Below are 26,092 nucleotides of genomic sequence, written 5' to 3'. Positions count from 1 at the left end.
GGAAGGACAGGAGATGCATATGGATGGAGGAGAGGGAAGAATAGGAAGGAGATGCATACTGACGGAGATGAGGGAAAGGGAAAAGAGGAGAAAAACTGCACATGGATGGAGAAATTAGGCAAAAACTGGATCTACTCTATACCTCCTCCAGTCAAGTCTGTGGAGGACCCAGCTTTTACCTATGGACGTAGAGCAAGAAATGAAGAAGAAAGGAGGAAAGTAAAGAAATAAATGGAAAGGAATCCCTGGAAACGGAGTTAAAGGAACAGATAGAGAGCAGCAGAATCAGAGACTGGGACCGACATGATCAGAAAAACAATGTCACCAGACAACAGAGGTAGAAAAAATCATTTTATTTTCATTTTAGTGTTTGGAATATGTCCAATTTGAGAATTTACATCTGCTATCTTATTTTGCACTGGGTATACTGGAGCTGTAACATCTTACAGAAATTATTTATAATGAAAAAAATTAAGTTATTTTTTTCTCCTATACTGGTATATTTTCAATGATGCCTGTTTATATGCGCCATGGTTGGTATAAGGGGTGAGGCTATCATAGGGGCGGAGCCATGGGTGGTGGCTATAATGAGTACCGGTACCTTTTTTCCTACAAAAAAAGCACTGCTAACAATTGAAAATACGATATTGAAGCAGCACCCTCCACTTGCAGCAACGTGGTTGGAGGACTCCGCTCAGCTTAGAGCGAACGGAGCTGAGGGAGAGGGTAGATAGAGGAAGTGGGATGCTGGGTGATTAAGGAAAGGGGAGGTAAGATGCTGGCTATGAGGGGGAGGGTTAAAGAAGGGAAGTGATGATGCTGGGGATAGGGGGCACATATCTGAAGGTTCACCTAGAGCATTAAATACCCTTGGGCCAGTAAGTGTAGGAGAAAAGATCTGTTTGAAGTCAATAGAGCTTGGTCAAGACCTGATGGACCAGTTGTTAGAGCTCTTGTAAATCTAGGTTCAGTTTACAGCTCAGACTATTGCTTCCTTGATTGACATGGGTTGAAGATGGTTCTCAGAATGGGACAGTGTGTGTACAAGAGATTGCTCACCTAATGCTATGCCAAATGCTCCTTACAAGCACAGTGTTGGAAATAGTTTTGAAAATAGGTTTATCCTACTAAACTGACCAGAAGAGTTGGCTATAGTGCTTGAAATTTTAAGGAGAAGGCAGGTAGATTCCAGTAGGAAAACTCCGGGAGTAGCTGAGCCACTTTTGACACTTGTAGTGCAGTCATGTGGAACAAGAGAAATTAGTAATTTCTGGAGGTTTGCTAAATGTATCCTGAGCTAGCTTCTGCAGTCAGGTACTAACCAAGAATAATGTACCTCCATTTCAGCTCCAGTTATTCTTATAGGACTAGGTTTTTAAGCAAAACAGAATGCATATGTACAGACAATGTACTGTCAGGATTAAGAGAACACAGGGCCTATTAACTAAAGTGCACTAAGCAGTTAGGGTCTCTTTTATCAAGCCGCACTAGTGGCTCCCGGTGCGGTAATGCTGACAAAGCCCATTCACTTTGAATGGGCTCTGTCAGCATTGCCACATGAGAACTGCTAGCGTGGCTTGATAAAAGAGATCCTTAGTGCGGGATTTAATGTATGCTGGCTATTAGTAGGCCAGTGGTAATAGCAAATGTGCACTAAAATCAGCCAGAGTTCTGAAAACCTATGTTCAGTGGCGTACCTGCGCCCCCCTGAGGTGCATCACAACCCCACCCCCTGAAGCGCATCACATACTCTGTCCCCACTCCCGAGGTACGTCATACCCCCACTCCACCCCACTGAGGTGCATCACACCCACACCCCTCACTGAGGTGCATTATACCCTCCACAAAGCACATCACCCCAACCACCCTTCCACCTAGTAAGGGGGTGCATGGAGCAGTCACGTGGCTGTCGGCTGTGCCAGTCCCCTGCCCTGGAACAGGAAGTAACATCAGAGAGGGCAGGGGACCAGAAGAGCTGACAGCCGCACGACTGCTCTTGCTGCCTGCACCCAGGGCAGACCGCCCCGTCCTTGGTACATTACTGTCTGTGTTAATGCATGTTGAGTTTAGGGAGTGCAGAATGGGCATGGAGTATTCATTGCAGTTAGCAGTTACTTACCACACACTGTCAGTTGTGAAGTTAGCAAAAGTGCACTTACCTCATGAGAAGGCATGTGAAAGGCAATTCTAAAAGTACAACTCCTTGTGCAAGTAAGTGCAGCAGAAAGTGTCGCTTACATGTGCAGGCACCCTAAGCACTATTCTGTAAAACAGTCAGGAGGTTTCTTGATACAAAAGGGGGTTCCTTGATACAGCTATTGCGAAACATGTGCCATGTCAGAATAATATTCCCTAGCCGGCTTCTTCTTTGAACCAGATGAGCATATATATTGTTATAAAGATTTTTTGAATAAAAATGGTGAAGAAAAAATGCTACAATGACAAAATAAGTACATAAAGCTCCTCAGAATAGATAAATTTACAGTTTTATGGCAGTTTACTCCGTATATAAGTTATATACTAGGTTTATGTGGTTATGAAAACATCAGTGGCACTTATTTCATTCTGTTCCATTTTCCTATCTGAAGTAACACACATAACTAAAAAAATATCTTTTATGATATTAGTGCCCTCTAAAGTGTTTCAGTGCATACTATTCACTATTCTGCCGGTCCCCTGAGAGCTTTTCAGGAGCTTGGAGAGGGGTTAAAACCTTTGATACAAACAATAGCTTTCTCTGAAGTACTACCTACCTTTGGAAAGGAGAGAAAAGATTGCAAAGTACTGAAAATTTCAATAGCTGGCTCAAAGCCTGGTGTCACCAAGAAGGATACATAGGAGGATGGGGCAATACATGGAAAAACAAAAGACTATTGTAACGATGGACTGCATCTCACTGTGGCAGGAAAAAAAATCCTTAGGGAGAAATTCAGACAATACATTTCTAGGCATTTAAACTAGAAGGCGGGGGTGGCATATGGAGGCAGTTCAAGTGGTCACCCCCAGCTAAAGCTAAAGACAAGATGTGACAGTAGAAAATAAAGCAATGTAAACAACAATCTTAGCAAATCACTTCTTACCAACACAGCAGGAAGTGAGACTAAACAAAAAACTAAACAGAAGATAAAAATTCCACTGAAATGTAGATGGAAAGCGATGACCACAAATGCTCGAAGTCTAAGCAACAAAGTTCATGACCTGCAAGCCCTGATGTTAGAGGCAGACTTAGACGTTTTTGCAATCACAGAGACATGGCTCAATGGTTCCCATGAATGGGATGCAAACATACCAGGCTATAATCTATTTAGGAAGGATAGAGATGGTCGTAAAGGTGGAGGAGTAGCTCTGTATGTGAGAAATGATCTCACAGCAACTGAAATGACAGGGAACTGGGGAAAGGAAGAAGCGATATGGATCACCTTAAAAAGAGATGATAGAACCTCTGTCCACATGGGTGTTGTCTACAGACCTCCAACACAATTGGAGGAACTGGATAAAGATCTAATTACAGATATTCAAAAGTTGGGAAAGAAGAGAGAGGTTCTGTTGCTGGGAGATTTCAATCTGCCAGATGTAGATTGGAAGGTTCCAACTGTGGAATTGGAAAGAAGTAGAGAGATCGTGGATGCTTTTCAAAGTGCTCTGCTCAGACAAATGGTGAGGGAACCCACGAGGGAGGGAGCGACGCTGGATCTGGTGCTCACAAATGGGGATAGTGTGTCAAATGTCCGAGTGGGTGCCTACCTGGGCAGCAGTGACCATCAAACAGTTTGCTTTGATATAATAGCTGAAGTGGAGGGAACCCACTTAAAATTCAAAGTCCTGGATTTCAAGCATGCTGACTTTAGTAAAATGGGGGAAAACCTGAGGAAGGAGCTGATGGGCTGGGAGGACATACGAGAAGTGGAAGGTCCAGGCTGAAAGAAGCTATAAATATGGCCACAAACCTTTATGTAAGGAGAGTAAATAAAAGCAAGAGAAAAAGGAAACCGATATGGTTCTCCAAGCAAGTGGCTGAGAAAATAAAGGCTAAAGAGTTGGCATTCATGAAATACAGAAAAACTCAAGAAGAGGAACAAGGAGAGGAATACCGAATAAAACTGAAAGAAGCCAAGAGAGAGATACGTCTGGCGAAAGCGCAAGCGGAAGAACAAATGGCTAGAAATGTAAGGAGGGGCGACAAAAATTTCTTCAGGTATATTAGTGAAAGGAGGAAGACCAAAAAGGGAATTGTGAGACTGAAAGATGCTGCAAACCGCTATGTAGATAATGATGAAGAAAAAGCAAATTTGCTGAACAGATACTTTTATTCTGTTTTCACTGAAGAAAATCCTGGAGAAGGACTAGGGCCGCCGAGAGACAACGCTGGGCCCGGGACAAACACAAACCATCTTAAGCCCCCCCCCTCCCCCCAGTGCACCACACATAAGGCAAAAGTCAAAATTTTGATAATATTTATATAATTTAATATATTGCTGTAATTATACAGAATACTTAAATAGACTGTGGTTGCATTCTAGTGGAGGAATGCTTTGCAAGCTTTTTTGTTGGCAAATGTTTCTATGACAGTGTCAAAGTTCATGTGTCTTCCTAATTCAGCCTCAATGGCAAGCAATCCTAAACTACTGAGTCTCTGCTGCCCCATTGTTGATCGAAGCACACTTTTTACTCTTTTCAAGGTGCTGAATGATCGTTCAGCTTGAGCCACAGATACTGGTAGAGTACAAAATATGCGTAAAGCAATACAAACATTAGAAAACAGTGAGGACAGATTCAAACACTTTAATTTGTTCAATAGTTCAAGTGGCTCCATTGGGTCATTTCCAATATTGGCTGCGTGAATTGCTTTTAAGTGTTTTATTTCTTCAGACAATGCTGAAGAAGAAACATCAATGCTGAATTTGGTGCCAAAGATTCTAACCTTTGCTTCTATTTCTTCATCAGATAAAAGGAGATACATCCAAAGGAAGCTGAACGTTTCATGTAGTTTCACACACGCTTCATATTGCACTGCTACATTTGCAATAACACAATCAATCAAAACATAAAACACATTTTTTGAACCATTCTTCACGATCACTTTAATATACCTCTGACATATTTGATTGATGTGGTTCATCGGCCATTCTTTTTCTTTTCCTAATTTGTGGAAATTCCATGTTGAAACCTACATTTCCAGCAACCAGTTTGCTTTCTTTCAAAATTGCATTCCAATTTTCTCTAATAACTTTCAAGTTTGATACTAACTTCTGAATGTTTTTTATTTCAATTTCTAATGAACATTTCGTTGCTTGCAACACTTTGTTGTAGTAATCTATTTCTGTCAAAATCTTAAGCCAGAGAGAGCACATAAGGACACATTGAAATTATTTCAGATATGTCTGCAGTCCGTCAATTTCAAATACTGTCTCAGGTCTAAGGTTTAGGTTTTCTATTTCTTCAAGTGCTTTCAAAATACCTGGCAGATGTGCAGCTATAGGACGTTTGCTTTCAACCCTTGCAGACCAACGGGTGTCCGACATTCTGTGTAATGAACCAGCAATATTTTTCATAAGTATTTCCCATCTTTGAGGACTTGAGGCAAATAAGACATATAACTTTTCAACAACTCCAAAAAAAGTTACAGCCTGAATACTGCTTTCTGCAACATGGACTCCACACAAATTTAGACTGTGGCAAGCACAAGGTGAAAACTCAGCCAACTGATTTATTCTTAATATGTGAGCTTTAGCACCATTATAAGCTCCACTCATGTAGCTACCGTTGTCGTACCCCTGACCCCGACACTCAGAAATTGGAATCTTGTGTTTGCTGAGAACTTCAATGATTAGATTGGCAATGTCTTCACCTGTCTTTTTATTGCAGTTTACAAACTCAAGAAATCTCTCTTCAATCTCATATAATCCAGTTTCCTCCTTCAAAAAAACATATCTTAAGATGAAACTAGTTTGTTCTATGTGAGCAGAATGCAGAGTGGCATCAACAATGATAGAATAATATTTTGCCGAATATCTTTCCATTAAAATTGTTTTTCTAACTTGATCAGCACAGCACTCGATAAACTCATTCTGTATGTCAGCTGATAGATAGTGAACTTGCAACTGAGAATGAGCTTCTTGTTGTGATTCTCTCACTTTCTTGAGATGATGCTCTAAAAGAGAATCATAGTGACTTAACAACTCCAGAATGCCAAGAAAATTTCCATTATTTGGATCTCCAATTACATTACTGTCTCCTCTAAATGCTAGACCTCTCTCTGCTAAGAAAAATGTAACATCAAGAAGTCTCCGGAGTATCTGTTTCCACAAATACGCTTTATTTTCTATACCTTTCTGCAAATGATGCTCAATGTTTCGACTAGTTTTCAGACCAGATTCAAGTATGCGCCACATGACATAGCATTTTTTGTGTTCTGAACTTTCCTGATGTTCTGGAACTTTCTCATATAGCTTTCTCCATTTGAGGTTTTGTTGGAAGCCAGAAACTGATGACATTATGGGACAAACATTTTGACCGAGAGTTGAGAAAAGGCGACAAGGAAAACGGTACAATGCCTGTTTTGCTGTACTCCACACTAACCAGTCCCTCGGTACAATTTCCCCATTTCGTAGCTTAATTTCGAGGATTGATGTTGGGCATTGCCGATTTTCTGAATCTCTAGGGAATTCACAAATATGGGGGTGAGGCTGAGGACCTCTCTCTAGTGCTTCTTCTATTTCCTGTTGTGTGAGACTTTCTTTTGTAAGAGTTCCTACATCAAACGTATTGGTATCAATACTTATATTCAGTGAAGTAGCAGATTGAGCTTGTCCTTCATCAGCCGGACTTTGCAACTCACTTTCAAATGACACTTCAGCCTCTTTTTCTTCTCTTACTGGTGCTGTTGTTGATGTACTTGGCATGTGAGAATTGTCTTGAACCTTCTGTATTGAAAATGAAAATCCTATGCTCTGAAGCGACTGCTGGCCCTTTTTAGCTTTTTCATCACGTTTTTTTCTTCTCTCGACATTTTTCAGATCCTGATTTATGATGATAACTCATGTTGATGATATTACCTTTTGGCAAAAGCTGAGAGAGAAATAGAAGGCAGTAGATTGAAAGCTGTGCATAGTTTTACTTTTTTTTTCTATTCAATACCCTAGCGTAATGTGTCCGCATACACGAACGAACTAGATCCAGCAAGCTTTCCTATTTTTATTCATATCACCACCAAATCATAGCAACTTAACAATTCCAGAAATGTCTCCTAAAATCCTACATACATATTTTGTCCCTTCATTAAAGCAAACATTTTTTTCCTCTTAATGAATACCTATTTATAGAGCTGAGATTTATAATGACTCTTTTGGCACTTCTTGTGTCTTTGAATATAAACTAATGTTTTCATAATGCATGGTCTCAGTACTGACCTGAAATGCGCTTTGCAATATAAAAGAACATTGTTTTCTTGATTTTCTTTCATCTCAATCTGTTCTTGACCCATTCCAATCTGGCTTTCGCCCTCTTCATTCAACTGAAACTGCACTTACAAAAGTTTCCAATGACCTGTTACTGGCCAAATCTAAAGGTCTCTATCCTCATTCTTTTCGATCTATCTGCCGCTTTTGACACTGTTGATCACAGCTTACTCCTTGATACGTTATCTTTACTTGGATTCCAGAGCTCTGTTCTTTCCTGGTTCTCCTCCTACCTCTCGCTTAGCACCTTTAGTGTACACTCTGATGGATCCTCTTCCACGTCTATCCCACTACCAGTCGGTGTACCTCAGGGTTCTGTTCTAGGTCCTCTCCTGTTCTCCAGCTACACTTCTTCCCTTGGCTCTCTGATATCATCCCATGGCTTTCAATACCATCTCTACGCTGACGACTCCCAGATCTACCTCTCTACTCTGTTCCTTTTACCTTGCTGCACCTCATGCCTGGAATAGACTTCCCGAGCCTTTACATCTAGCCTCGTCTTTGGCCATTTTCAAATCCAGGCTAAATGCCCACCTCTTTAACACTGCTTTTGACTCCTAATCACTGCTCACTTGCCTGTACCTTTTATCCCCACCTCTTTAATGCCCTTTCCTATTAATTGTTCTGTCTGTCTGTCCTGTTTAGATTGTAAGCTCTTTGAGCAGGGACTGTCTTTTCATGTATGATGTAAAGAGCTGCGTATGCCTTGTAGCGCTATAAAAGTGTTTAGTAGTAGTAGTAGTTTTCCATCTTTACAAAAGATATGATGACAACATCTCATTTGCTGTATGATGGCACACAAGTGCTGAAACTCAAAATAGGAGAAAGAGCAAAGGGAATGGAGCACAAAGAAAATAAGGTGCTTAATATGATGGCATGGCTTTAAATAAGAAAGGAACGAGCATAACAAAATATAGAAACTTCTAGAAAGGACAGACAGGATAGGCAGGCTTGCATTTATAAACAATTATAAAAAATAATTTTATTACCTGGTCCGCTGGTGCTGCTCTTTCCTCTAGTGCACAAGTCAAGTGTGCACACTCAAATCCCCCGACCTGCGACCTCAGGCTCCAAAACTGCTTGCTTACAAAAGGGGTCCCGTCCACCAGAGCTGTCCCACAAATTATTGCTCCAAATTATCACACGACTGCAGCATTTCCCTTGCCCGTCCACCAGAAGTTGAACTAAGTTGGAACAGAGCAGGCCACCAGCACTAGTACTACACTCCAAATTTAGCCCACCTCCTGTCCTGACCCATGACGCGACCCGGCCAGAGGAGGAGCAGCAGACACTAGCCCCGCCCGCCCCGTAGCACGCACAGGACGGAGCAGAGGAGCAGAGCAAATCGCGAGGCTGCCTCACTGCGACTGCGGACTCAGGGACGGACTGGTACTGTCTGCGAATGGAGACGGAGAGGAAAAAAACATTAGACTGCAGCGAACGCCATCGGGCGCCACTTTCAGGCTGGGCCCGGGGAATTTTGTCCCCCCTGTCCCCCCTTCTCGGCGGCCCTGAGAAGGACCACGATTGACTGGCAAAAGTACATATGAGAATGGAGTGGATATAGCACAGTTCACAGAAGAGAGTGTGTATGAACAACTTGAAAATCTAAAGGTGGACAAAGCCATAGGACCGGATGGGATCCACCCCAGGATATTAAGGGAGCTCAGAGAGGTTCTGGCGGGTCCTCTTAAAGATTTGTTTAATAAATTCTTGGAGATGGGAGAGGTTCCGTGGGATTGGAGAACGGCGGATGTGGTCCCTCTTCACAAAAGTGGTGATAGGGAAGACGCTGGAAACTACAGGCCGGTAAGCCTCACTTCAGTTATTGGAAAAGTAATGGAAGCGATGCTGAAGGAAAGGATAGTGAATTTCCTGGAAGCCAATAAGTTGCAAGAACCAAAACAACATGGTTTTACCAAAGGTAAGTCGTGCCAAACGAGTCTCATTGAATTCTTTGACTGGGTGGCCAGAGAATTGAATCAAGGATGTGCTATAGACGTAATCTACTCAGATTTTAGCAAAGCTTTTGACACGGTTCCCCACAGGAGGCTCTTGAATAAACTTCACAGGCTGAAGATAGGACCCGACTTGGTGAACTGGATTAGGAACTTGTTGACAGACAGACACCAGAGGGTGGTGGTTAATGGAATTCGCTCAGATGAGGGAAAGGTGAGTAGTGGAGTGCCTCAGGGATCGGTGCTGGGGCTGATTCTGCTCAATATATTTGTGAGTGACATTGCCGAAGGGTTAGAAGGTAAAGTTTGCCTTTTTGCGGATGATACCAAGATTAGTAACAGAGTGGACGCCCTGGAGGGAGTGGAAAACATGAAAAAGGAGAATGGTCTAAACTAGAAGAATGGTCTAAGGTTTGGCAATTAAAATTCAATGGGAAGAAATGCAAAGTGATGTATTTATTTATTATTAGGGAGTAGAAATCCATGGGAGACGTATATGTTAGGCGGTGAGAGTCTGATATGTACAGACGGGGAGAGGGATCTTGGGGTGATAGTATCTGAGGATCTGAAGGTGACAAAACAGTGTGACAAGGTGGTGGCCATAGCCAAAAGGTTGCTAGGCTGTATAGAGAGAGGTGTAACCAGCAGAAGAAAGGAGGTGTTGATGCCCCTGTACAAGTCATTGGTGAGGCCCCACCTGGAGTATTGTGTTCAGTTTTGGAGGCCATATCTTGCTAAGGATGTAAAAAGAATTGAAGCGGTGCAAAGAAAAGCTATGAGAATGGTATGGGATTTGTGTTACAAGACGTATGAGGAGAGACTTGCTGATGTGAACATGTATACCCTGGAAGAAAGGAGAAACAGATACAGACGTTCAAATATTTGAAAGGTATTAATCCGCAAACGAACCTTTTCCGGAGATGGGAAGGCAGTACAACTAGAGGACATGAAATGAGGTTGAAGGGGGGCAGACTCAAGAAAAATGTCAGGAAGTATTTTTTCACAAAGAGAGCTGGTGGAGATGAAAACAGTAACGGAATTCAAAAATGCGTCGGATAAGCATAAAGGAATTCTGTTCAGAAGGAATGGATCCTCAGAAGCTTGGTGGAGATTGGGTGGCAGCACCAGTGGTGGGAGGCAGGGCTAGTGGTTGGGAGGTAGGGCTAGTGTTGGGCTGACTTCTACGGTCTGTGCCCTGGAAATGGCAGATACAAATCAAGTCAGGTATACACATAAAGTAGCACATATGAGTTTATCTTGTTGGGCAGACTGGATGGACCGTACAGGTCTTTCTCTGCCGTCATCTACTACATTACTATCAGGCTTATTTTCAAAAGAGAAGGGCGCCCATCTTTCGACACAAATCGGGAGAGAGGCGTCCTTCTCCCAGGATCGCCCAAATCGGCATAATCAAAAGCCGATTTTTGGCGTCCTCAACTGCTTTCCGTTGCGGGGACGACCAAAGTTCCCGGGGGCGTCGGAAGCATAGTGAAGGCAGGACTGGGGAGTGCCTAACACATGGGCGTCCTCGACCGATAATTGAAAAAGGAAGGGCGTACCTGATGAGCACTTGGGCTAGTTTACTTGGTCCAATTTTTCTTGCGACCAAGCCTCAAAAAGGTGCCCGAACTGACCAAATGACCACTGGAGGGAATCGGGGATGACCTCCCCTTACTCCTCCAGTGGTCACTAACCCTCTCCCACCCTAAAAAAAAAATTTTTTTAAATATTTTTTCCCAGCCTCTATGCCAGCCTGAAATGTCATACCCAGCTCCCTGACAGCAATATGCAGGTCCCTGGAGCAGTTTTAGTGGGTGCAGTGCACTTCAGGCAGGCGGACCCAGGCCCACCCCCCCCCCCTACCTGTTACACTTGTGGTGGTAAACGTGAGCCCTCCAAAACCCACCAGAAACTCACTGTACCCACATCTAGGTGCCCCCCCTTCATCCCTAAGGGTTGTGGTAGTGGTATACAGTTGTGGGGAGTGGGTTGGGGGGGTTGGGGGGCGCAACACACAAGGTAAGGGAACTATGCACCTGGAAGCTTTTTCTGAAGTCCACTGCAGTGCCCCCTAGTGTGCCCAGTTGGTGTCCTGGCATGTGAGGGGGACCAGTGCACTACGAATGCTGGCTCCTCCCATGACCAAATGGCTTGGACTTGGTCGTTTCTGAGATGGGTGTCCTCAGTTTCCATTATTGCCGAAAATCGGGGATGACCATCTCTAAGGACGACTATCTCTAAGATCGACCTAAATGTTGAGATTTGGGCGTCCCCGACCGTATTATCGAAACAAAAGATGGACGCCTATCTTGTTTCGATAATATGGGTTTCCCCACCCCTTCGCTAGGGCGTCTTGCGAGGATGTCCTCAGGAAAACGTGGGCGCCCCGTTCGATTATGGCTGTCCATGTGATTCACAAAAATTTAAAAACTGCTCCACTGAAACCAAAATTGTGCTCATGATCAAAAATATAACACAGCTAAAATGAAAGAAATGAAATAAACAGTATCTATGGGAAAATGAAATGATACAAGCAGTATAAATCTGAAATGAAACAATAATTAATATGACAAAACTAAGGAGTCAATATTCAGTGGGACGCAATCTGGGTAAGAGCAGCTTCTATCCGAATAGGTCCCACTCGCTGGGCCTGTACCCAGATTTTCAGCAGCATTGTTGGGGTAGTACTAGGGGAAAGGTTGGGCAGAGCCAGGAGTTAGCAGCAATATACAATCCAATATCACCAGTACCTGGATAGGTAATGCCAACCGGCCTATACCCGGATATTTATCATCGGCCAGTATCTGGATATCGGCACTGAATATATGAGTATAAAAATCTGCAGCAGCCGGCACTGAAAAATATGCTGACCACCATAGAGTAAATAATGGGGGGGGGGGGGGGGGGGGGAAGATGTATTTCCATTCATAGCCCTAATAAATGTGTAAGTGAACACTAGAGAGAAGAGACAGAGGGAGTTGAGGAGAACTAAACAGTATTGACTGAGTGTACCCTCTAATTCTGTATATGATGCTGAAAACTTTGCATGCAATTTGATTGCCAGAGCCAATTAGCACCAATAATTGAATGCTAATAACCAATTCTTGACACTAATTGGCATTCATTTAAATGTATATACACATCTTTAGGCACCAGGATCCACACATAAATTTTACATACATAAGTACATAAGTATTGCCATACTGGGAAAGACCAAAGGTCCATCAAGCCCAGCATCCTGTTTCCAACAGTGGCCAGCCAATCCAGGTCACAATACACCTGGCAAGATCCCAAAAAAGTACAAAACATTTTATACTGCTTATCCCAGAAATAGTGGATTTTCCCCAAGCCCATTCAATAATGGTCTATGGACTTTTACTTTAGGAAGCCGCCAAACCTTTTTTAAACTCCACTAAGCTAACCGCCTTTACCACATTCTCTGGCAACGAATTCCAGAGTTTAATTAGACGTTGAGTGAAGAATAATTTCTCCGATTCGTTTTAAATTTACTACATTGTAGCTTCATTGCATGCACCCTAGTCCTAGTATTTTTGGAAAGCGTAAACAGACACTTCACATCTACCCGTTCAACTCCACTCATTATTTTATAGACCTCTATCATATCTCCCCTCAGCCGCCTTTTCTCCAAGCTGAAGAGCCCTAGCCACTTTAGCCTTTCCTCATAGGGAAGTCGTCCCATCCCCTTTATCATTTTCGTCACTCTTCTCTGCACCATTTCTAATTCCACTATATCTTTTTTGGGATCTTGCCAGGTATTTGTGATCTGGATTGGCCACTGTTGGAAACAGGATGCTGGGCTTGATGGACCTTTGGTCTTTCCTAGTATGGCAATACTTATGTACTTATGAGATGCGGCGACCAGAATTGAACACAATATTCGAGGTGCGGTCACACCATGGAGCGATACAAAGGCATTATAGCATCCTCATTTTTGTTTTCCTAATAATACCTAACATTCTGTTTGCTTTCTTAGCCGCAGCAGCACACTGAGCAGAAGGTTTCAACGTATTATCAACGACGACACCTAGATCCCTTTCTTGGTCTGTGACTCCTAACATGGAACCTTGCATGACATAGCTATAATTCTGGTTCCCACATGCATCACTCTGCACTTGCTCACATTAAATGTCATCTGCCATTTAGACGCCTAGTCTCCCAGTCTGGTAAGGTCCTCTTGTAATTTTTCACAGTCCTCTTGCGATTTAACGACTTTGAATAACTTTGTGTCATCAGCAAATTTAATTTCCTCACTAGTTATTCCCATCTCTAGGTCATTTATAAATATGTTAAAAAGCAGCGGTCCCAGCAAAGACCTCTGGGGAACCCCACTAACTACCCTTCTCCATTGAGAATACTGACCATTTAACCTTACTCTTGTTTTCTGTCTTTTAACCAGTTTTTAATCCACAATAGAACACTACCTCCTATCCGATGACTCTCCAATTTCCTCTGGAGTCTTCCTCTGGAGTCTTTTGTGAGGTACTTTGTCAAACGCCTTCTGAAAATCCAGATACACAATATCAACTGGCTCACCTTTATCCACATGTTTGTTCACTCCTTCAAAGAAATGTAGTAGATTGGTGAGGCACGATTTCCCTTCACTAAATCCATGTTGACTTTGTCTCAATAATCCATGCTTTTGAATATGCTCTGTAATTTTGTTCTTAATAATAGTCTCTACCATTTTGCCCGTCACCGACATCAGACTCACCGGTCTATAATTTCCCGGATCTCCTCTGGAACCTTTTTTAAAAATCGGTGTTACATTGGCCACCCTCCAATCTTCCGGTACCACACTCGATTTTAAGGATAAATTACATATTACCAACAATAGCTCCGCAAGCTCATTTTTCAGTTTTATCAGTACTCTGGGATGAATACCATCCGGTCCAGGAGATTTGCTACTCTTCAGTTTGTAGAACTGCCCCATTTACAGAGAATTCATTAAGTTTCTCCAACTCGTCAACTTCGAATACCATTTCTGGCACCGGTATCCCACCCAAATCTTCCTCAGTGAAGACCGAAGCAAAGAATTCATTTAATCTCTCCGCTACAGCTTTGTCTTCCCTGATCGCCCCTTTTACTCCTCGGTCATCTAGCGGTCCAACCGATTCTTTTGCCGGCTTCCTGATTTTAGTATACCTAAAAAAAATTTTACTATGTGTTTTTGCCTCCAACACAATCTTTTTTTCAAAGTCCCTCTTAGCCTTCCTTATCAGCGCTTTGCATTTGACTTGATATTCCTTATTCTGTTTCTTATTATTTTCAGTCAGTTCCTTCTTCCATTTTCTGAAGGATTTTATTTTAGCTCTAATAGCTTTCTTCACCTCACTTTTTAATCATGCCGGCTGTCGTTTGGTCTTCCATCCTCCTTTTTTAATATGCAGAAAATCCGAAAAGGAGACATGGCCATGAGAGGGGCATGGACGGATCAGAGGCTTTCCTGGAGTTTGTGTGCAGTGTTACAGAATAAGGGAGAGCCATGCCTAATTTAGGTGCAATAATTTACACCAGGTTTCAGTTGCAGTAACAAGCTGCCATACAGATGCTTTAAGGGGTTTGCAATAGCTTGCCTGTTATTGTGCATCAAACCATGCATTAAGGGGCATAGCATGGGCAGAGTATGGATATGGAGGTATTAACCAGTTAGTGTGTTATAATTAGCACACCCTAACTGGTTAATGCAGAGCTAACATGGGAGCACTTAGAGGCCCTTTTACTAAGCTGTGGTAAAAAGTGCTCTAGCGGCACAGGCCGTTTTTGCCTCTTGCTGAGGCTATTTTTACTGCAGTGGTAAAAAGGACGAGAAAAGACATGACCATGTGCTAAGATTGCTCTTACCACTGGCCATGTGGGGGGATCACTTACTGCCACCCATTGAGGTGGCGGTAAAGGCTCCTACACTAACCCGGTGGTAACCGGGTAGCATGCGGTGCTGCCCGATTTCCGCCAGGTAAGCCCCTGTGGAAATATTTTTTAATATTTCCACTAGCACTAGAAATGCCGTGTGCTAGGGTTGGAACTACCGCTGGCACCTGCATTGGGCAGGCAGTAGCTACAGATTGGCGTGCAGTAAGCCCACAGTGGGCTTACCACCGCTTAGTAACCACTTAGTAAAAGGGCCACATAGTGCCTCCTCAGTAGGAGGTGTAAGTGTCACGGGACCCAGGATGGTGAGCCCTTGGGCTGCAGCCAGGCTGCAGCAGACAAGTCCTTTGGGGAGGCGCAGAGCAGAAGCGAACCAGGCACTGAATACAAACAGGATACCAGACATAGCAAATGGACAATACACTCAAGACAAGCAACAAGCACCACCAGAAAAGGGAGATAGACCACTCAGGTGGCCTCATGGCCGATCCGGACCCCATTCGTACAGAGTCCAAACGTACGGGCCTCATGGCCGAACTGGAACCGAATCATACCAGAGGGAAGGGAAAAGAAACAGAACGGACTCTCTTGAGCATGTACTACTCAAGCATTGCACACACACTGCACTAAACAGAGCCACAAACAAGAGTCAAAAGACCCTACACATAGGCACAAAGAAACTGAAGGGGAAAAGACAACCCCACTTAGACTCACATGGTAGAAACCCCAAGTAAAAGAAATATCCAGAGCAGGGACGTATCTGCGTGGGGCCACAGGGGCCTGGGCCCCCGCAGATTTCGCCCTGGCCCCCCTCCCCGCCGTCAACCCTCCCCCGCTGCTTACTTTTGCTGGCGGGGTCCGACCCGCAATCTCCATATTTCGGCTTCCTCCGTGGCCATGTGCTTCCAGGAAGTAACGCTGCAGTGCTGATTCGTTGAATCCAGTTCGGCGTCTGACGTCCCAGCACGTCAGACGCCGAACTAGATTCAACGAATCAGCGCTGCAGCGTTACTTCCTGGAAGCACATGGCCACGGAGGAAGCCGAAATATGGAGATTGCGGGTCGGACCCCGCCAGCAAAAGTAAGCAGCGGGGGAGGGTTGACGGCGGGGAGGGGGTGGAGAGAGGAGGCGGCGGCGGCGGCGGGGGGGGGGGGAGGCAAAAATGTGCCCCCCCTCTCTGGCTCTGGCCCCCCCTACCGCCGGATTCCAGATACGCCCCTGATCCAGAGTACCTGAATGTAACTCACCTTGAGCTACTACCGAAAAAGGTGTGAGGAAAATCTAAATAAGTAAATAAATAAATAAATAAGAAAACCACACAGGAAGGCAGCACAGGTCTGGGCTTAGAACCCTAGCTATAAATGAATAGTCCTAACCAAGTCAAACAGACATCACACAAAGAGGTAGCACAGGGCTGGGCTAATAGTCCCAGCTAAACAGAAGAACCAACCACTCAAGCACAAACAGAACCAAACAGAGAGGACACTCAGGGCTGTGCTAGATCCATAGCTATAAACGAATAATCCTAACCAAGTCAAACAAAAATCACACAGAGAGGTAGCTCAAGGCTGAGCTAGTAGTCCCAGCTAAACGGAAGAGCTGTCCACTCGTGCCACACAGAGAGGCAGCTCAAGGCTGAGCTAGTAGTCACAGCAAATGAAAGAACCATCCACTCAAATAGAATCAAACAGAGAGGGTGCACAGGACTGTGCTAGAAGACAGCTAAATAGAAGAACGGCCCACTCGTGCCACACAGCACACTAGTAGTCATAGCTAAACGAAAAGCAATCTACTCAAACTCAACCAGAAACCTCACAAAGAGAACTCAAACAGTAAGCGCACAGGAAAAACTCAAGACAAGGCCACGCAGAGGAACACTCACGGCTATGCCATACAGAACTCAAGGATAAGGGAAGCCACTCATGAGGGAACACTCTAAGCTGTACCATACAGTACTCATGGGAAGCCACTCAAAGGAATATTCAAGGGTGTGCCACTAGGCACTCAAGGAAAAAAGGGAAGCCACTCATAAAAATACACAAGGCTGGTCACGCAGCACTGAAGGGTAAAGAGGAGCCAACTATAGGAATACACTCTAGGCTGTACCATACAGCACTCAGGGAAAAGGGAAGCCACTCAAAGGAATACACGAGGCTGGCCACACAGGACTCAAAAGTAAAGGGAAACCACTCATAAGAATACACAAGGCTGGCCACACAACACACAAGGGTAAAGGGAAGCCGCTGATAGGAATACACAAGGCTGTGCCACAGTCAAACAACAGACACTAGAGACAAAGGGAAAAGCAAGCAAACAGGGAAAGCTGCCTTTACATACACAAATCAGATAAGGAGGAATGCTCACAAGAATCAGGAGACAGACACAGCAGACAAAGAGTTAAAGCATGCTAAAGGGAAGGGCTACTTCTAAAACATATCAGAAAGAATCAGGGCTTACACTGCAGTCAAAGGTTTCAAGCAAACAAAGGGAAAAACAAACAATGTTCAGCCAGGAAGGGAAAGGAAAGGCAGGCAGAGACAGAGCACACCGAGCTACACGGGAGCAAGATAATCAAGGAAAGCAGCTAGGCTGTGGAAGCAAAGTAATCGAGGAAAGCAGCTGGGCTGGCAACAACTGGCTCTCTGAACAGAGAAAGGTAACAAGGGAAACAACACAAGGAAACAGAACAAGCTTGTGCTGGAGAGCCTAGAAACAAGGAAGGAATCTATTCAGACTCAAACCAGATCCACACACACAGAAAAAAAGAACAGGGCTTTGATTGGAAGCACAGTTAACAGGCTAGTAATCCAAACAGGTGGAGGAGTGGCCTAGTGGTTAGGGTGGTGGACTTTGGTCCTGGGGAACTGAGGAACTGAGTTCGATTCCCGGCACAGGCAGCTCCTTGTGACTCTGGGCAAGTCACTTAATCATCCATTGCCCGCCGCATTGAGCCTGCCATGAGTGGGAAAGCGCAGGGTACAAATGTAACAAAAAAAAGAAATAAAAAATAAACCAGAACAACACACACAGAGAAACGGACGAGGGCTTTGTTTGAGAGCAAACCTAACAGGAAAGTAATCCATACAGATTCAAACCAAAACCACTCACACAGGGCTCAGGGCTGTGCGCAAAGGCATAGCATAACAAGAAGACCAGTTCCTTCAGAATCAAACAACAGTACAAGAAGAAAAAGGAAAATAGACCTGTTGCAAAGGCAACACAGGAAAGCTCCCTTATAAAACAGTAGGCTGATGATGTCACAAGTAGGAAATGAAGCAGAAGCAGGGAGACCAAAGCGAGGCTTGGCTTCAGGGACACCAAAACGAGGCTTGACTAACAGGAAGAGCAACAACAGGAAAAAAGGCAGACTGGAGAGGTCACAGAGCTAGATACAGAGAAACAGTACGTCTGAACATAAAGGCACGGCCACAACTGTGACAGTAAGTAATCCTGCATTAACATCCTGCAGGTACCATGCACTAATGGTTACATACATAGTAACACAGTAACATAGTAACATAGTAGATGACAGCAGAGAAAGACCTCTACGGTCCATCCAGTCTGCCCAACAAGATAAACTCATATGTGCTACTTTATGTGTATACTTGACCTTGATTTGTATCTTCCATTTTCAGGGCACAGACTGTAGAAGTCTGCCCAGCACTAGCCCCGCCTCCCCCGAACGGCTCTGCCACCCAATCTCCACTAAGTTTCTGAGGATCCATTTCTTCTGAACAGGATTCCTTTATGTTTATCCCACGCAATTTTAAATTCCGTTACCGTTTTCATCTCTACCACCTCCCACGGGAGGGCATTCCAAGTATCCACCACTCTCTCTATGAAAAAACACTTCCTGACTTTTTTCTTGAGTCTGCCCCCCTTCAATCTCATTTCATGTACTCTAGTTCTACCGCCTTCCCATCTACAGAAAAGGTTTGTTTGCGGATTAATACCTTTCAAATATTTGGACATCTGTATCATATCACCCCTGTTTCTCCTTTCCTCCAGGGTATACATGTTCAGGTCAGCAAGTCTCTCCTCATACATCTTGTAACACAAATCCCATACCATTCTCGTAGCTTTTCTTTGCACCGCTTCAATTCTTTTTACATCCTTAGCAAGATATGGTCTCCAAAACTGAACACAATACTCCAGGTGGGGCCTCACCAATGATTTATTCAGGGGCATCAACACCTCCTTTCTTCTGCTGGTTACACCTCTCTCTATACAGCCTAGCAACCTTTTGGCTATGGCCACCACCTTGTCACACTGTTTTGTCACCTTCAGATCCTCAGATACTATCACCCCAAGATCCCTCTCCCCGTCCGTACATATCAGACTCTCACCGCCTAACATATACATCTCCCGTGGATTTCTACTCCCTAAGTGTTACACTTTGCATTTCTTTGCATTGAATTTTAATTGCCAAACCTTAGACCATTCTTCTAGCTTCCGCAGATCTTTTTTCATGTTTTCCACTCCCTCCGGGGTGTCCACTCTGATGCAAATCTTGGTGTCATCCGCAAAAAGGCAAACTTTACCTTCTAACCCTTCGGCAATGTCACTCACAAATATATTGAACAGAATCGGCCCCAGCACCGATCCCTGAGGCACTCCACTACTCACCTTTCCCTCATCCGAGCGAATTCCATTAACCACCACCCTCTGGCGTCTGTCCGTCAACTAGTACCTAATCAAGTTCAGCACTTCAGGTCCTATCTTCAGCCTGTCCAGTTTATTTAAGATCCTCCTGTGGGGAACTGTGTCAAATGCTTTGCTGAAATCTAAGTAGATTACGTCTATAGCACGTCCATGATTTAATTCTCCGGTCACCCAGTCAAAGAATTCAATGAGATTTGTTTGGCACGATTTACCTTTGGTAAAACCATGTTGTCTCGGATCTTGCAACTTATTGGCTTCCAGGAAATTCACTATCCTTTCCTTCAGCATCGCTTCCATTACTTTTCCAATAATCGAAGTGAGGCTTACCGGCCTGTAGTTTCCAGTTTCTTCCCTATCACCACTTTTGTGAAGAGGGACCACATCCGCCGTTCTCCAGTCCCACGGAACCTCTCCCATCTCCAAGGATTTATTAAACAAATCTTTAAGAGGACCCACCAGAACCTCTCTGAGCTCCCTCAATATCCTGGGGTGGATCCCATCCAGTCCCACGGCTTTGTCCACCTTTAGCTTTTCAAGTTGTTCATACACACTCTCTTCCGTTAACGGTGCTATATCCACTCTATTCTCATATGTACTTTTGCCAGTCCATCACGGTCCTTTAAGGCATATCAAATACCGTTTAAGGCATATCAAAACACATCCAAACGGGTTAGTGCATGGGAAAATCCTGTGTTACGAAGCATTAAGCCCAGATTTTAGTTTTATTCCGTGCAGTTCGTTATCCATAGAATGCTGGAAATTGGCAAAAATGACTCAGATTTATTTTTATTTATTTGCTGCATTTGTATCCCACATTTTCCCACCTCTTTGCAGGCTCAATGTGGCTTACACTGTGCCGCAATGGCGATCGCCATTAACGGAATGAGAAGTACAGAGTATTAATACAATTAAGGTACATAGAGTATCAAGTAAATCAGTGGCGTAACCAGACCTGACATTTTGGGTGGGCCCAAAACTAATATGGGTGGGCACCATCCCCGTAGCTAGGCATCACCCCTTCCTTTCCCCCCCCCCCCCCCCCCCCATCCATCCCTCCCCGTAGCCCAGCATCAGCCCTTCCCTTTCCTATCCCCCATCCATTCATCCATCCATCCATCCTTATAGCCTGGCATCAGCCCTTCCCTCTCCCCATCTAACCTTCCCCGTAGCTTGGCATCAGCCCTTCCCTTTCCTATCCCCCATCCTTCCCTACCCCCCAATCCATCCTCATAGCCCGGCATCAGCCCTTCCCTTTCCTACCATCCATCCCATAGCTAGGCATCAGCCTACCCTACTCCCCACCCCTCTTTGTAGCCTAGCATCAGCCTTGTCCTACCCCCTACCCACCCCCCATAGTCTGGTATCTCCCCTCCTCCCACCCAGAAGCACACCAACATTAAATATAATATAAAACCTTTTTTTTAATGTCTTGGGCACTGCAGAGACCAACCCCACCCAGAAACTCCTTTACATTACATATAAAACTTTTTTTTAATTATTTTTTTAACCTGGGTACTGCAGAACCCTCCCTACCCCAAAACCCACACCAACATGAAAAATATACTTTTTTTTAACATTTTAACCTGGGCACTGAGCCCACCCCCACCCAGAAACTCACCAACAATAACTTTTAATGGTGGGTTTCTGGATGGGGATAGGGTCTTCACTGCCAAGGGGGAAAAAGGTATATTTAATGATTAAATACATATTCCTCCCCCCCCCCCCCCCCCAGGCAATGAAGAGCCCACCACCAGCATTACATTGTACATATTTAAAAAAAAAACTGAACATTTGTTTTACCTGGCAGCTGGGCTTATCTGTATGGGCTGGCAGCTGCTGCTGCTACTACTACTTAACATTTCTAGAGCGCTACTAGGGTTACGCAGCGCTGTACAAAATAAACAGAGAAGGACGGTCCCTGCTCAAAGGAGCTTACAATCTAAAGAACGAAATGTCAAGTTGGGCAGTCTAGATTTCCTGGGTAGAGGTGTAGGTGCCGAAGGCGACGTTGAAGAGGTGGGCTTTAAGCAGAGATTTGAAGATGGGCAGGGAGGGGGCCTGGCGTATGGGCTCGGGGAGTTTGTTCCACGCGTGGGGTGAGGCGAGGCAGAAAGGGCAGAGCCTGCAGTTGGCGGTGGTGGAGAAGGGTACAGAAAGGAGGGATTTGTCTTGAGAGCGGAGGTTACGGGTAGGAACGTAAGGGGAAATGAGGGTTGAGAGGTAAGGAGGGGCTGCAGATCGAGTACATTTGTAGGTTAGTAGCAGAAGCTTGAATTGAATGCGGTACCTGATCGGAAGCCAATGAAGTGACTTGAGGAGAGGGGTGATATGAGTGTATCGGTTCAGGCGGAAGATGAGGCGTGCAGCAGAGTTCTGAACGGACTGAAGGGGGGATAGGTGGCTAAGTGGGAGACCAGTGAGGAGTAGGTTGCAGTAGTCAAGGCGAGAGGTAATGAGAGAGTGGATGAGAGTTCGGGTGGTGTGTTCAGAGAGGAAAGGGCGGATTTTGCTAATGTTATAGAGGAAGAAGCGACAGGTCTTGGCTATTTGCTGGATATGCGCAGAGAGGGAGAGAGAGGAGTCGAAGATGACACCGAGGTTGCGGGCAGATGAGACGCTGCTGCTGCTTGGAGTTGTCAGTAAAGTAAAGGTACTTGATTCTGGAATAATCTCGATTCGAATTTTGATTTTCCCAAATTCCCACGTTTCAGGGCAGGGCCAGGGCAGGCTGAGGCTCGCACTAACCCTGCGTGCCGTGCGTGCACGTCCAGCTATGCCCGTCCCTCAGATGCCAGTTGAGTTGCCACGAGCAAGCTCAGTGGATGGAGCTGAGGCCGAGCGGAGCGAGAGCAAGGCTGAGCATGCCCACCACCGCGCACAGCCACGACTGCGTAGAATGGAAAACAACGACGCGCTGATGCGACCTGCAACTTACTGGAGAGATGATAGATCAGCTGAGCGGCAGTGAGCGGGTGCCCGCAACGGCGCGACGTGTAGTATGCTAGGAGGCTGCTGCAGTCAGTGAGTGTGTGCGCTTGGGTGGGCGGGCCTGGGCCGAAATTGGGCGTGAAAAACTTTTTGTGTTCCTTACTGGTAGGTCTATAAGGTCTGACATATATATCGGGGACTCTCCATGAATAATTTTATGAACCAGAGTGCAGATTTTGAATGTAATTCGGTCTTTTAGTGGGAGCCATTGTAGTTTATCTCTGAGGGGTTTTGTGCTTTCAGATTTCACTTTTCCAAATATGAGTCTGGCTGCAGTGTTTTGAGCTGTCTGGAGTTTCTTGATGATTTGGGCTTTATATCTGGTGTAGATGGAATTGCAATAATCCAAGTGGCTCAATAATAGTGATTGCACCAAATTGCGGAATACCTCCCTTGGGAAGAACGGTTTTACTCTTTTAAGCTTCCACATTGCATGGAACATCTTCTTTGTTACATTTTTCGCTTGACTATCTAGAATAAGGTTTCGGTCAATTGTGACTCCCAGAAGTTTCAGGGTATCCGCAACAGGAATAATATGGTTTGGTGTATTTATATTAGTGTACTTGGTTCTATTGTATTACAATAAAAGGATAAGGCATTGTGTCTTTTCTGCATTAAGCTTTAGTTGGAATGCATCCACCCATGAGTTCATTGTTTGGAAGCTGTGATTGATTTTGTTTGTGATTTCTGATAGGTCATTTTTAAACGGAATATATATCGTAACATCGTCAGCATAGATGTATGGGTTTAGGCCTTGGTTGGATAATGTTTTGGCCAATGGTAACATCATTAAATTAAAGAGGATTGGTGAAAGCGGTGATCCTTGAGGCACTCTGCATTCAGGTTTCCATGGTAATGATATGATCGTTTTTGATTTTACTTGATATGTTCTAGCAGTTAGGAAGCTGCGAAACCAATTCAAAACATTTCCTCCAATTCCGAAATATTCTAGAATGAACAGTAGAATGTCATGGCTAACCATGTCAAACGCACTGGATATGTCAAATTGTAGGAGGAGAACATTGTTGCCAGCTGCAATTGTTTGTTTGAATTTAGTTAGGAGTGTTATTAGTACTGTTTTGGTACTATGATTAGTACAGAATCCAGATTGAGATGTATGTAATACTGAAAAATTATTTAAATAATCGGTAAGTTGTTTAGTAACTAGGCTTTCCATTAACTTAACTACAATAGGGATGGATGCAACTGGGCACTAATTAGAACCTAATTAGAACGCTAATGAGAACCTTGATCAACTTTTCATCACAGAAACCTGGATCTGTCAACCAGAAGATCCTATCATAAACGATCTATGTCCCCCGAACTATAAAATATTACACTGCCCAGAAAAGACAAAAGAGGAGGAGGAATAGCACTCATCTACAGATCGCTCTTCTCCACTGAACCCACCTCAGAGTCCTTCTCAACACAACTTGAAATTGCCTCTATAAAACATCTATAGGAACATCTATCCTGCATACTGTTTTATAGGCCACCCAATAACTGGAACCACAACCAAACATTATTCATGGATTTTGTATCAAATGCATGCGTCAACAACTCCAACATACTACTACTTGGGGACCTAAACCTTCATTTAGAAGACTCCAACTCTGCTCACACCCAGGATTTTACAGACTTCCTCCAACTATGTGATTTCAATCTTCCACCAATAGTACCAACCCACAACAAAGGCCACTCACTTGATATCATCACTCAAAAAACAATCGACAGATCAAAACTTCCTATTAACTGACATCCACTGGGCCGCCTCTCCCTGGTCTGACCACCACAAAGCAACCTTATCCGTATACTGGCAGAAAAAAGATCAACCCAAACCACCAGAACCCATAACAATTGAAACCAGAGGACGGATTGAAAAGGAAACCTTCTGGGAACGTATCTACGACAATAATTGGTCAATAGACCCAAACTCAAACCACTTCCTTACAGATTGGGACCACAGATGTAAACTCATTCTAGATGATATTGCTCCACTACACTCCAAAACCCTAAACTCAAAGAAAAAACCCTCTCCATGGTTCAGCGAGGATTTTAAAAAAAAGCAAAAAAAAAGAAACCAGGAAACTTGAAAAGATCTGGAGCAAATCAAAATATGATATCACCCTTAACGCTTGGAAACAAACACAAAAGAAATACAAGAATGGCATTAAACGAGCCAAAAGAACTTACTACACAAAACAAATCACAACCACAGGAACAGACATAAAAAAAACAATACAAAATCATAAAGAACCTTCTTAACACGAACCCAGTTACAACTTCACCCTCAAACTGTCCATCTGCCGACCAGATGGCCAAATACTTCAACGATAAAATCACTAATCTGTGCAAAACAATTCCACAAGATGACACCAATATTGACACTTTCCTCGACGAACTAGACCCTGACTCTGAAGAGGTTCCAGCAGATCGCTACTGGACAAATTTCGTTCCCCTCACCACCGAGGAAATCTCCTCCACACTATCCAAACTCTCCAAGTCACATTGCCACCTGGATCCGTGCCCCAATTATCTGATGAAAAATGCACCAGAACGATTTATTGCAGAACTCACCACCCACTTAAATTTCCTACTTCAACAAGGCTCCTTCCCCTCCGAACACAGCAATATTCTACTTACACCGATACTGAAAAACCCGAAAAAATCCAGCGAATGACATCACCAACTATCAACCTGTGGCCTCCATCCCTCTTCTAACCAAACTGATGGAAAATAGAGTGACCTCCCAACTTAACGAATTCATACAAAAATTCTCCATACTACATGAATCACAATCGGGTTTTCGACATGCACACAGTACAGAAACAGTATTACTCACCCTGGTAACTAAGTTCAAACAAGAAATTTCAATTGGCAACAAAATACTTCTTCTACAGTTCGACCTATCCAGCGCATTTGACATGGTAGACCATGACATTCTTACGAAACTACTGGACAAACTAGGGATCAGCGGAAACATCATCAAGTGGATAAAAGGTTTTATCACCACCAGATCTTATCAGGTTAAATCAACCTCATCAATATCACCTACATGGTCATCAAAATGCGGAGTCCCCCAAGGCTCACCCCTCTCCCCGATCCTTTTCAACCTTATGATGATTCCTCTAGCAATA

The 26,092-nt window shown here is 44.1% G+C and overlaps 1 protein-coding gene across 1 annotated transcript in view; it reads left to right on the top strand.

The window, feature by feature from the left end:
* ABCC8 (ATP binding cassette subfamily C member 8) overlaps positions 1-26,092 on the top strand; it is an 803,652-nt gene that overhangs the window by 513,435 nt on the left and 264,125 nt on the right.

The sequence above is a fragment of the Microcaecilia unicolor genome, chromosome 4, assembly GCF_901765095.1.
Source record: "Microcaecilia unicolor chromosome 4, aMicUni1.1, whole genome shotgun sequence".
In the NCBI taxonomy this organism is placed as follows: domain Eukaryota; kingdom Metazoa; phylum Chordata; class Amphibia; order Gymnophiona; family Siphonopidae; genus Microcaecilia; species Microcaecilia unicolor.
The sequence above is the reverse complement of the archived record's forward strand: the minus strand, read 5'-3'. Positions and strand labels throughout refer to the sequence as shown.